Source organism: Oncorhynchus mykiss, chromosome 6 (genome assembly GCF_057628025.1).
Source record: "Oncorhynchus mykiss isolate SJ-2025 chromosome 6, ASM5762802v1, whole genome shotgun sequence".
Classification (NCBI taxonomy): Eukaryota; Metazoa; Chordata; class Actinopteri; order Salmoniformes; family Salmonidae; genus Oncorhynchus; species Oncorhynchus mykiss.
Window position 1 is genome coordinate 28,066,813 of NC_143027.1, and position 13,415 is coordinate 28,080,227.

Genomic DNA, 13,415 nt, shown 5'->3' on the forward strand with positions numbered 1-13,415 from the left:
CTGTTTCCTTCAGCATCTTCACAAGGTCCTTTGCTGTTGTTCTGGGATTGGTTTGCACTTTCGCACCAAAGTGCGTTCATCTCTAGGAGATAGAACTAGTCTCCTTCCTGAGCGGTATGACGGCTGTGTGGTCCCATGGTGTTTATACTTGCGTACTATTGTTTGTACAGATGAACATGGTACCTTCGGGCGTTTGGAAATTGCTCCCAAGGATGAGCCAGGCTTGTGGAGGTCTACATTTTATTTTCTGAGGTCTTGGCTGATTTCTTTTGATTTTCCCATGATCTCAAGCAGAGGCACTGAGTTGGAAGGTAAGGCCTTGAAATACATTCACAGGTACATCTCCAATTGACTCAAATAATATCAATTAGCCTATCAGAAGCTTCTAAAGCCATGACATAATTTTCTGGAATTTTTCAAGCTGTTTAAAGGCACAGTCAACATAATGTATGTAAACCTCTGATCCACTGGAATTGTGATTATAAGTGAAATAATCTGTCTGTAAACAATTGTTAGAAAATTTACTTGTGTCATGCACAATGCAGATGTCCTAACCGACTTGCCAAAATTATAGTTTTTTAACAAGAATTTTGTGGAGTGGTTGAAACACTTCGGTTGGTGTCATTAAATCTTGTTTATGTAAACTTCCGACTTCAACTGTACATAGACACACAGGCTTTACTCAGAGCCTGTGACAGGTCATTAGTAAAGATTGAAAAAGTAAGTGCCCTAGACAGCTGCCCTGGGGAATGCCTGACTCTAGCTGGATTATGTTGGAGAGGCTTCCATTAAAGAACACCCTCTTTGTTCTGTTAGACAGGTGACTCTCAATCAAAAATATAGCAGAGAATGTAAAGCCATAACACATACGTTTTTCCAGCAACAGATTATGATCTGTAATGTCAAACAGGCCTGAGGGCACACACTTTCATATAGGCTTAGATTGAAGTGATGGCAAATAGGAGTGGCAGTATTGTCCGCTATCATCCACAGTAATTTTTCATCCAAGTCGTCAGAACCAGGTGACTAGTCATTGTTGATAGACAGCAATAATGTTTTCACCTCTTCAACAATTACTTCAAAATTACAGTACTTGTCTTTCATTACAGTGCTTGTCTTTCATAATGTGGTCAGTTATGTATGTATAGGTTCAGAATTTGTTGTTGTCATGTTTGATTTTTCTAATCTTGCCCATACATAAAAAAAAGAAAGTAGTTTGCAATATCAGTGGGTTTTGTGAGGACTTGGACATCTGAGTCAATGAATGATGGAGCCGTGTTAGTCTTTTTGGCTAAAATGTCATTTAAGGTGCTCCAAAGATTTTACTATCATTCTTTATATCATTTATCTTTTTTTCATAGTACAAATGTATTCTTCTTTTTGTTCAGTTTAGTCACAAAATTTCTCAATTTTACAGTATGTTTGCCAATCATCTGTGCAGCCAGACTTATTTGCCATTCCTTTTGCCTCATCACTCTCAAACTTACAATTTTTCAATGAACAGTATTTACAGTCATTTTCTTAATGGGTGCATGCTTATTAGTAACTACAATAAGCCATTTCATAAATGCGTCAATGCATTGTCTGGTTGCTTCTACACACCACAGACCATCAAATATTATTTACATCTTCAACACAGGAATCACTACGAAACATCTTGTACATCTTATACCTCTTATGACCTCTTATACACTTTGGAACTTTGGTGTTCCTTGATATGGCTACTATATTATGATCACTACATCTGATGGATTTGGATACTGATTTAGAGCAGATTTCTGCATCGTTAGGAAAGATATGATCAACACATGTGGATGATTTCATTCCTGTGCTGTTTGTAAATACCCAGACTGAACCATGTTGCAGGCACTGGTTACAGTTTGAAGCTTTTTCTTGAGTGGGCAGCTAGATGAAAGCCAGTCAATATTTATATCACCCAGAAAATATATATTTCTGTTGATCACATACATTATCAAGCATTTCACAGTGTCATTTCACTTGTGACAGAAGTACGCAATGTTTGCAGTACCACACATTGATTTCTATGCAACCAGTTTCCCCAAGTGATGTCACAGAGCAATTGACAGAAATTAAACTGTTTTTTTTTTTAGAAAGGAGTGGCTCTTAATCCATGATTGGAGATTTTATTTCTGAGGCTCCATATTGGTCATCACTAGTTACCACAGCCACAAAGTCATAAACCCTGCCTATTTCTACCTTTTCTCTTCTTAAAATCAGATGGTAAACCTAACCTTAACCACACTGCTAATCTTATGCTTAACTCTAACCTTAAATTAAGACCATACATTTTTACGATATAGCTTTGTGTCTGTGGTAACTAGTGAAAACCCTCTGTATGCGTGAGTGCACAAATTCTCATAGCATCTCCCAGGAATTTGGGATCTCATTTTCTCATCCTGAAACCAGATTAGATAGATACCAGTAGTTAAAGGTCAGGGCTGAGGAAGATGGCGGATGTTTTGTTAGAAACGGCTGGCATATCGAGTGGAGATGAGAGTGAGAAGGAATGGATTACAGTGGCAAACGAGAAGGGAAATAAGAGAAGTAAAGTGGTCGTGGAATCTAGTAAATCCAAGCCTTGTTCTGACAATTTTTATTGTTGGAGTGAGGGTTTTGGACTGATGGTGTTATCTGGGAGATCTGTTTGACATCTCAATGAAAATCATAGATCTGTTGTATGAGTTTGCGTCAGTGGGGATAGCAAGAAGTGGGTTTATTATTATTGTGTGTCCAAGGAGCAGAAGGAGTGTGCTTTGCACTTTAAAAAAATATATCAGATTGGAACGTGTCATGTGGATCTGCAAAGCAGGGTGCCTATCAAAGGGTTTATTCCAAACGTCGTAAATTGTTGGTTATCTGCATGAACTCAGTCTTCACTATGAGTCATCCATACATCAATTGTCTTAAATCATTTATTTATTACTAACTAAGTAATTCACAGAAATGCATAAACAAACTAACAAACAAGGTAAATGTGGTTACATGAAATGAGAATGTGCCCTAGTGGGCTAAACCGGCATGGCAAGCCGCCATGCGGCAAAAGGGGAAGTGGGGGTCGACTAAGAAGTCACGACAAAGTGATAATTCTAACAATTGAAATGCTAATCCTTTGCACATGAACGCTCACTCATTCGGGAACAATTGCAATCAATATATATATATTTATGCTCAGTGTGTCATCTTGATCGCTGGTTTTGGGGAAAATAATAAAGAAGAAAAATACTTTTAATGTCAAAGTGAATTATGTTTTTCGAAATGTTCACAAATTAATACAAAATTTAAACCTGAAATTACTTGTCATTAAGTATTCAAGCCTTTTGTGATGGCAAGCCTAAATAAGTTAATGAGTAAAATATGTGCTTAACAAGTCACACAATAAGTTGCATCGACTCACTGTGTAAAATAATAGTTTTTACATTATTTCTGAATGACTACCTTATCTCTGTACCCCACACATACCATTGTCTGTAAGGTCCCTCATTCGAGCAGTGAATTTCCAAGTATGGTGATGGCTGCATCATGTTATGGGTATGCTTGTCATCGGCAAGAACCAGAGAGGTTTTTTTTATAAAAAGAAATAGAGCTTAGCACAGGAAAAATCCTAGAGGATAACCTGGTTCAGTCTGCTTTCAAACAGACACTGGGAGACACATTTACCTTTCAGCAGGACAGTAACCTAAAAAGGTGAAACATACACTGGAGTTGCTTACCAAGACATCATTGAATGTTCCTGAGTGGCCTAGTTATAATTTTTTATTAAATCAGCTTAAAATCTATGGCAAGACTTGAAAATGACTGTCTAGCAATGATCAACAACCAATTTGACAGAGCTTGAAGAATGTAAAAAATAATAATGTGCAAATTTTGTACAATCCAGGTGTGCAAAGCTTTTGGAGACTTACCCAGAAAGACTCACAGCTGTAATCACTGCCAAAGGTGATTCTAACATGTATTGACTAAGGGATGTGAATAATTATGTCAATTAAATATTTATGTATTTAATTATCAATACATTTGCAAATATTTATGGTGTATTGTGTAGATGGGTGAGGGAAAAAATGATCATTTCATCAATTTTGAATTCAGGCTGTAACACAACCAAATCTGTAATAAGTCAAGGGGTGTGAATACTTTCCGAAGGCACTCTACCTCCTACCTATAAACTGACTCGTCATTGTTCATTATCAGGCTTGCAGCCAATGTGTCGTCAGCAAACTTGATGATGGAGTTGGTGTCGTGCAAAGCCACGCAGTCGTGGGTGAACAGGGAGTACAGCAGAGGACTGAAGACAAACACCTGGGTTCCCATGTGTTAAGAGTCAGTGTGGAGGAGATCTTGTTGCCAATCCATACAGCCTGTGGTCTGCCCGTTTAGGAAGTCCAGGATGCAGTTGCACGGGGTGGTGTCCAGACCCAGGTCTCTGATCTTGGTGTTGAGCTTGGGAGGGAATAATAGTGTTGAACACTGAACTGTGGTAAATAAACAACATTCTCACATAGGTGTTTCTCTTGTCTAGATGTGTTACGGCCACGTGAATAGCAATGGAAGTGGCATCTTCCGTGGACCTGTTGGAGCAGTAGGCAAATTGGAGTGGGTCCGGTGTGCCTGGCATGCTGGCCTTGAAGTGGGCCATGACCAGCCTCTTAAAGCACTTCATGATGACAGAGGTGAGTGCGACGGGGCGATAGTCATTGGGCATGTCACCTTGTTTTTCTTGGGCACTGGGATGATGGTGGTCTCCTTTAATTAAAACCTCTACAGGATTGGTGGGTCCCCCGCGGGACGGTTGAGCTAACAAAGGCTAATGTGATTAGCATGAGATTGTAAGTAACAAGAACATTTCCCAGGACATATCTGATATTGGCAGAAAGCTTAAGTTCTCGTTAATCTAACCGCACTGTCCAATTTATAGTAGCTGTTAATGTGAAATAACACCATGCTATTGTTTGAGGAGAGTGCACAGTTATGAACTTGAAAATGTATTAATAAACCGATTAGGCACATTTGGGCAGTCTTGATACAACATTTTGAACAGAAATGCAATGGGTCATTGGATCAGTCTAAAACTTTGCACATACTCTGCTGCCATCTAGTGGCCAAAATCTAAAGTGTGCCTCAGCTGGCATAATGCATTATGGCCTTTCTCTTGCATTTCAAAGATGGTGCCAAAAAAAATACCAAAAAAATGCATGTTTTTTTCTTTGTATTATCTTTTACCAGATGTAATGTGTTATTCTCCTACATTAATTTAAAATTTCCATAAACTTCAAATTGTATTCTTTAAAATGGTATCAAGAACATGCATATCCTTGCTTCAGGTCCTGAGCTACAGGCAGATCGATTTGGGTATGTAATTTTAAGTGAAAATTGAAAAAAAGGAGTGGATCCTTAAAAGCAAGTGGGTACTACAGCTTGGAACAGGAACAGCTTGAAGATGTCAGCTAAGACTTCCACCAGCTGGTCAGCACACACTGAGTACGTGGCCAAGGATGCCACCTGGGCCAGCAACTTTGCAAGTATTCACTCTTTTGAGAGTCCTTCTGGGTGAGAAGATTGCATGGAGAAGATCCTTGCTGGCTAATGATCTTGTACAGTTCGCTGAGTGCCGCCTTAGTGTTTGCTTGTGGCGGTATGTACAAAGCTGTTATAATAACACACATGAATTCCCTCAGAATTTTAGCATCAGAAACTCCAGGTTGGGTTAACAGGAGCTCGCAATGTTTTCAACTTTGGTACACAAGGATTTGATTATGCCCCTGCCCCCGACTCTTACCCAAAGCCACCTTGCGATCCATTCGGAATATGGAGCCTTCTGGTTGAATAGCAGAGTCGAATGTATTGTCCTTAAGCCATGTCTCAGTAAACACAAAGACACAGCATTCCCTGATGTCCCTCTGCGAATATAGCCTTGCTCTGAGTTCAAAGTTTATCTGAGTTCACAAAGTTTACAATGGAAACTGATGCAATCCTGCTGGCTATGTGGCTAGCTACATGACCAGTGGTGCCAGTGAGGTCCATATGAGATTCAAGGCTCTAATAAGTGCCATCATGCAGAAATAGCAAAGAAAATAATGTTTGATGAGCTAGCTAAGTTAGCTAGCAAGGTATACCGGTTAACAAAGAGGATGCTAGCTAGCTTAATTTGAATGCACAGCAGGACCAGTTTTGTCAAAGATAGATGGTAGACTGTCTTTGGTGTTGTGTCAACATTCAACCAGGATGAACTGTTGGCAAAAATGCCGGCACATACACATATGCAGCGCTCATGCAATGCAATGATCTTTTATTATCTGTAGTTAGTAGTTAGTATACAGTCAGTACACAAACTCACATAGCTATGAGCGAACATGTTGAAAACAGTAAAGTAGCTAGCTATATGTGTTATCATCTCCATACATCTTTCATTTGCATAAAAAATACATACGACAAAATACACTATATGTCCAAAAGTATGCGGATACCCTTTCAAATGAGTAGATTCGGCTATTTCAGACAGAAACATGTATAAAATCGAGCATACAGCCATGCAATCGCCATAGATAAACATTGGCAGCAGAATGGCCTTACCCGAAAAGCTCAGTGACTTTCAGCGTGGCACCGTCATAGGATGCCACCTTTCCAGTAAGTCAGTACTTCAAATTTCTGCTCAGCATAGCTGCCCCGGTCAACTCTAAGTGCTGTTATTGTGAAGTGTAGGCCATACAAACTCACAGAACAGGACTTCAGAGTGCTAAAGTGCGTAGCGAGCAAAACGTTGTTTGCAACACTTAGTTGTAACTCTCCCTACCGAGTTCCAAACTTCCTCTGGAAGCAAAATCAGCACAAGGACTGTTCGCCGGGAGCTTCATGAAATGGGTTTCCATGGCCGAGCAGCCGCACACAAGCCTAAGATCACCATGTGCAATGCCAAGCGTCGGCTGGAGTGGTGTAAAGCTTGCCGCCATTGGACTCTGGAGCAGTGGAAAGTCTTTCTCTGGAGTGATCAATCTTCACCATCTGGCAGTCCGATGGATGAATTTGGGTTTGGCGGATGCCAGGAGAACGCTACCTGCCCGAATGCATATTGCCAACTGTAAAGTTTGTTGGAGGAGGAATAATGATCTGGTGCTGTTTTTCATGGTTCGGGCTAGGCCCCTTAGTTCCAGTGAAGGGAAATCTTAACGCTACAGAATACAATGGCATTCTAGACGATTAATTGTAGGATCAATTGTAACGCCGACTACAAGCTAGGCCGAATTGCCCAACACCAGTGCCCGACCTCACTAATGCTCTTGTGGCCGAATGGAAGTAAGTCCCCACAGCAATGTTCCAAAATCTAGTGGAAAGCCTTCCCAGAAGAGTCAACACTGTTATAGCAACAAAGGAGGGACCAACTCCATATTAATGCCCATGATTTTGGAATGAGATGTTCGACGAGCAAGTGTCCACACACTTTTGTTCATATAGTGTATCTCTCAATACATTGCGTATTAGTCCACAACATCTCTGACATTTGGCTCGTAGCTCTTGCACAGGAAAGAAGTGGAGACCGTTTTCAGGGACCTACCAAATCACAATAGACAGTGAACAGCGAGGGGATGGTTTGGGAGATGGTTAAGGAGAAACAACCATACGACCGACCACTAGGTGTCATTGAATACCCACAGATCAAATCAAATTGATTTCAACAGTACTCGATAGAGTCCACTAGTTTTCTACACTGGTGTAAAATGTCACTATTGCATATCATTTGTATTTTAACATATCTGGGACATTTTGGAGAACACTTATGGATCTATTAGACACATACATGCATACATCTATGTATTTTCTCTGTCAGCTGTTTTGCATTTCTGGATTGAGGTGGGGTTAACTAAATGAGAAATGGCAATCCAGGGGAAATGGAAATACAACATACATTGTGATATCAAATTACCTTCTTACATTTTAAGATGGGGGATGCAACCAAGCCCACGTGAAACCATTCATGAAAACAAATGATCTGAAGTACTTAGGCCCTTACCAGCTGACTACAAGAAACAACAATTATTATAGATACCCCAAAATAGATTGATTGGACTTGTCATTCTCACAGTGTTGATGAAATACCAAGTGTGTTTTTATCTAAATATGGGTATACGAGGACATCTTGTGGTCATAGGGTTTTCCTCAGTCACTAGCTATCATAAAAGTGTATCCCCCTTCACAAGCTCGATTTTGAGCGTGTCCCCTTTCCTATGCAAACATTTGCATGCACTTGCATGAAATGCAATGAGATATATTTGACGCATGTATTTACTTTGCAACATGTATTTTCATTGAGTAGATCGAACAAATATGACCGTACTGTTTTTGTACCCCTCTTCTAGCTAGCTACTGTAGATGGGTCAGTCCAGTCCCAGAGGCAGTCCGTTCTGCATGCCTTCGTGACTTCGATACATTGTGTCGTCATGCATTTATGCATGCAGACTGCTGATAACTGTCATAGCTACCTTGCTAGCTAATTTAGCTAGCTCATCAACCAGTATTTTATTTGCTATTTCTGTACGATGGCACTTATTAGAGCCTTAGAGCACCACTGGTCATCTAGCTAGCCGTTAGCCAGCAGGTTTATCGTTTCCATTGGACTAGGAGAACATTTGACATGCTGTAATGGTGCGAATACATGCCCTCAGTTGATGAGATCATAAAAAATGTCCCTCTTAAGTACCCCTCAAAAAACCTAATTTAATTACAGCTAAGTGTTCAACACAGTTCCGTCTGTTATCTTAGCTAGCTAGCTAATGCCGATACACCATAGTCGTGGGTCTGCAAAATCAAGCAAATAGTATAGTACGGAACTCATGACAAAATCATGTTTTGACATTATAGTGGCTATTGATGTTTTGCTTGTTTTGCTTGTACTTTGCAAATAGCATTTTTGGGATATTTAACTCTGCTGTAACTACCGGTATGTATTTAATCTGGTTTCGGCAGGAGGAAATTAGTGAAGTGCCAATTTCCCTCAAGAATTTGCGCACTCTAGGCTACGGAGCCTCAGAAATAAAAGATCCAGTCACGGATTAGGAGCCACTCCAATTTTTTAAATGTGAAATTAGATTGCTATTGTTTGTGAACAGGCTACTGGGTGGTTGTTGAGTTGTTTTGTAACAATTGTTTGCTATCACGTTTTAAGGTATGACCCAGGTGCAGACAGTGTTGAAGAAACCAAAGTGTATTCTTTAAACAGGGACAGGCAAACAACAGGTCAAGGTAGGCAGGGGTCAATAATCCAGAGAGGGTAAGGCACCGGCAGGCGGGCTCAGGGTCAGGCAGAGGTCGATAATCCAGGGCGGGCTCAGGGTCAGGGCAGGCAGAACGGTCAGAACCCGGAAACTAGAAAACAGGAGCAAGGAACAGGCCAGAGCAGGGAAACAAAACGCTGGTAGGTTCTACAAACAAAACGAACTGGGAACAGACAAACAGAGAACACAGGTATAAATACACAGAGGTAATGGGGAAGATGGGTGACACCTGGAGGGGGTGGAGACAAGCACAAGACAGGTGAAACAGATCAGGGCGTGACAGTTTGCCCTGTTAAAATGTTTCATATACACCCTTTAAACTAAAAACATGGAGAGAGGATGTTTGATGTTTATGTTTCATCACTACTCATTGACTACAGCTCAGCGTTCTACACCATAGTGCCCTCAAAGCTCATCAATAAGCTAAGGACCCTGGGACTAAACACCTCCCTCTGCCACTGGATCCTGGACTTCCTGACGGGCCGCCCCCAGGTGCTAAGGGTCGGTAACAACACATCAGCCATGCTAATCCTCAACACAGGGGCCTCTCAGGGGTGCGTGCTCAGTCCCCTCCTGTACTGCCTGTTCACTCATGACTGCACGGCCAGGCACAACTCTAACACCATCATTAAGTTTGCAGATGACACAGCAGTGGTAGGCCTGATCACAGACAACGACGAGACAGCCTCTAGGGCGGAGACCAGAGACCTGGCCGTGTGGTGCCAGGACAACAACCTCTCCCTTAACGTGATCAAGACTAAGGAGATGATTTTGGACTACAGGAATAGGAGGACTGAGCACGCCTCCATTCTCATCGACGGGGTTGCAGTGGAGCAGGTTGAGAGCTTCAAGTTCATTGGTGTCCACATCACCAACAAACTAACATGATCCAAGCACACCAAGACAGTTGTGAAGAAGGCATGACAAAACCTATTCCCTCTCAGGAGACTGAAAAGACTTGGGATGGGTCCTCAGAAGGTTCTACAGCTTCACCATCGAGAGCATCATGACTGGTTGCATCGCTGCCTGGTATGGCAACTTCTCAGCCTCCGACTGCAAGGCACTACAGAGGGTAATATTATCATCTCTGCATGGTCACTTTAATAACTCCACCTACATGTACATATTACCTCAACTAACCGGTGCCCCAGCACATTGACTCTGTACCAGGACCCCCCCTGTATATAGTCCCGCTATTGTTATTTTACTGCTGCTCTGTAATTACTTGTTACTTTTATTTCTTATTCTTATCTGTATTTTTTTTAAACTGCATTGTTGGTTAGGGGCTCGTAAGTAAGCATTTCACTGTAAGGTCTACAGCTGTTGTATTTGGCGCATGTGACTAATAACATTTTATTTTATTTGATATCATTTAGGGACCTATTCCCTGTCAGGAAATCTTCTACATCTGTATTTATACAATAAATGCAATGCTTCTAAAGCAGGGCCAATCAGCACATACTTGAGCAGATGGATTTGACTTGTTGAGCTTCACCTGCAAGAGGTTCAATCTCTAATGACTGTGTAGCCATTTTTCAGAACCTAATGATTTACACAGGAACAGCCCATGACCTGACATTCCTTTAGAGTCTAAAGAATCTGAAATCTTAGGGAGAGGGGAAACAGCATGTCTAATAGCAGCTGGTTTCTAACTTGGTGACAGATACACTGCATAAAGTGCCTTTTGAGTGGCATGGTGAATAGTTATATTGTGCTTGAGGTTAAAGGAGAACATTTGATATGTAATAATGCGATGACATGCTCTAAATTGATAAGATCCCCTCAAAAAACCTATTGTAAGTGTACAACACAGTTCAGTCTCTTCCAAAGCCGCGAACACACACCTCAGAAAAAGGAAACAGAGAAATCAACAGAGTAGAAAATCGAATGCAGATTTCCCTGCTGCATAGGCTATTATCCAAGAAAGACCATGATGGCCTCCCGGGTGGCGCAATGAGCTTGTTTTGACTACTGAGGATTATTTAAAGTATGCAGAACAGAACACTTAAACATCATGGTCTTTCTTTTTATTTAATTTTAAAATTTTACTCCCTTTTTCTCCCCAATTTCGTGGTATCCAATTGTTAGTAGTTACTATCTCTTTGGAAGAGACTGAACTGTGTTGTACACTTACATTAGGTTTTTTGAGGGGATCTTATCAACTTAGAGCAAATAATCCTCAGTAGTCAAAACAAGCTCATTCCTCAGTTTTCCTCTGTTCCTCCGAGTGCTAATCCCATGTTAGGACACTAGAATTTACACATTATTTCAGCTGTTTTCCTTTACAGCAGAGTAGGCCTGTCTTCAGTTTTCTGCTGTGCCACCAGAGACTCTGGGTTCGAGCCCAGGCTCTGTCGCAGCTGGCCGCGACCGGGAGGTCCATGGCGCGACACACAATTGGCCTAGCGTCGTCCGGGTTAGGGAGGGTTTGGCCGGTAGGGATATCCTTGTCTCATCACGCACTAGCGACTCCTGTGGCGGACCGGGTTCAGTGCACACTGACCAGGTCGCTAGGTGCACGGTGCTTCCTCCTCCATTAGTGCGGCTGGCTTCCGGGTTGGATGTATAAAAAATAAAAATAAATAAAAATAATAAATAATAAATAAATAATCCTCAGTAGTCAACACAAGCTCATTCCTCAGTTTTCCTCTGTTCCTCCGAGTCCTAATCCCACAGAAATTACATGTTAGGACACTAGAATTTACACATTATTTCAGCTGTTTTCCTTTACAGCAGAGTAGGCCTGTCTTCAGTTTTCTGGCCTAATGTAAAGAAACAGCAAGGTGCATAAGGGAATAAACTGCATCCAAAAATAGATGTACAGCTCTGTGCTTGCACAAATATTTATACTCTGAGTTGTGGTTTATATATTTGTGTAATCATTTTATATGTGAATGGAATATGTCAGTGCATGTTTATTGGTCCATGCTATGGGATGTGCTCTCTGTCACAGGAGTCCAGTAAAAACTGGAGTCAAGTTGTTAGACCCACACAATGCTTCCTCAACTGGTGGGCTGCTTCTGACAGCATTGACTAGGAAGGTGACGGTGTAGATGGGCTCTGTGACAAAGCCAGCACAGGTGACGAGAACAGCGATTCTATCTATTGTAAGCACTTATAGCAGCCATTGAATTTAGATACTTCTTCCTGGTAGAATTGATTTGGATATCCCTGATAACACTATTCAATTTCTTTATTAATGCTGATGCAATAACCTCTCATTTATAATGTAGACACAGATTATTTTGCATTGATTCATTGTGGCTTACTTCAGAGCAGTGTACCGTTGGTTCACACCATTACTGTATGTGTGCAGGCCAGGCCAGGGGTCTCCCCGACTCATTCTCTTATCAGCCCACAACAATCAGCACAAATCTGAAAGGGTGGACAGGAAGAGAGAGGGAAGAAGGGAAGAGTAAACTTCCTTTGGAATGTGCCTCTCCTCAAGCATAGGGTGGGGCGCTCTGAACAGACTGCCCACAGAAGGAGAGGCAACCGAGTGTAAAATAATGATCTCTTTTCCACAGGACTGTTGAGCTCATAATGTAACCTCATGTCTCCACCTGAGCCTTCAGAAACTTTGGATATAGACACCAGCATACAGCCTTCAGTAAGACAGTGAGGTGAGGAGCTCTCAAATCGGCCTATACCAAGACGATCTGCCTTCGATTGTCATCAGCCATGCACAGAGAACAAATAGAGCCAGTGCCCTGGTTCTTCATCTGCAGCCCAACCACAGGTTCTGTTAGTGATTAATATGTAGACCACCCCTGGCCCCCCAGCTCCACTCCACAATCACAGCTGCCTACCTAGCTGCTGATCAATATCAGCCCTGGCTCACATAACAAAGCCATTTTTAGTCTTCGTTAGGTTGCAATCACATGCACAGATAACAAAGGCTTTCCACTCTGAGCCAACATCGTGAGGGTCAGATCTTGTCCCATTCGAGAGCAGCCTCATTAGAACATTTCTATGTTTGGTGAAATCGCTACATAAATGGAAGCAAAGATTTTAGAGGCGGTTTAAGGTACTGTAGATAGAATTAAACTTTGCAAGCACCAGACTGCAAGTTCCTAAAAATGCAAAAAAAAGTGGCACAATCGCTAACCTTAAAAATAAAACCTAATTCAT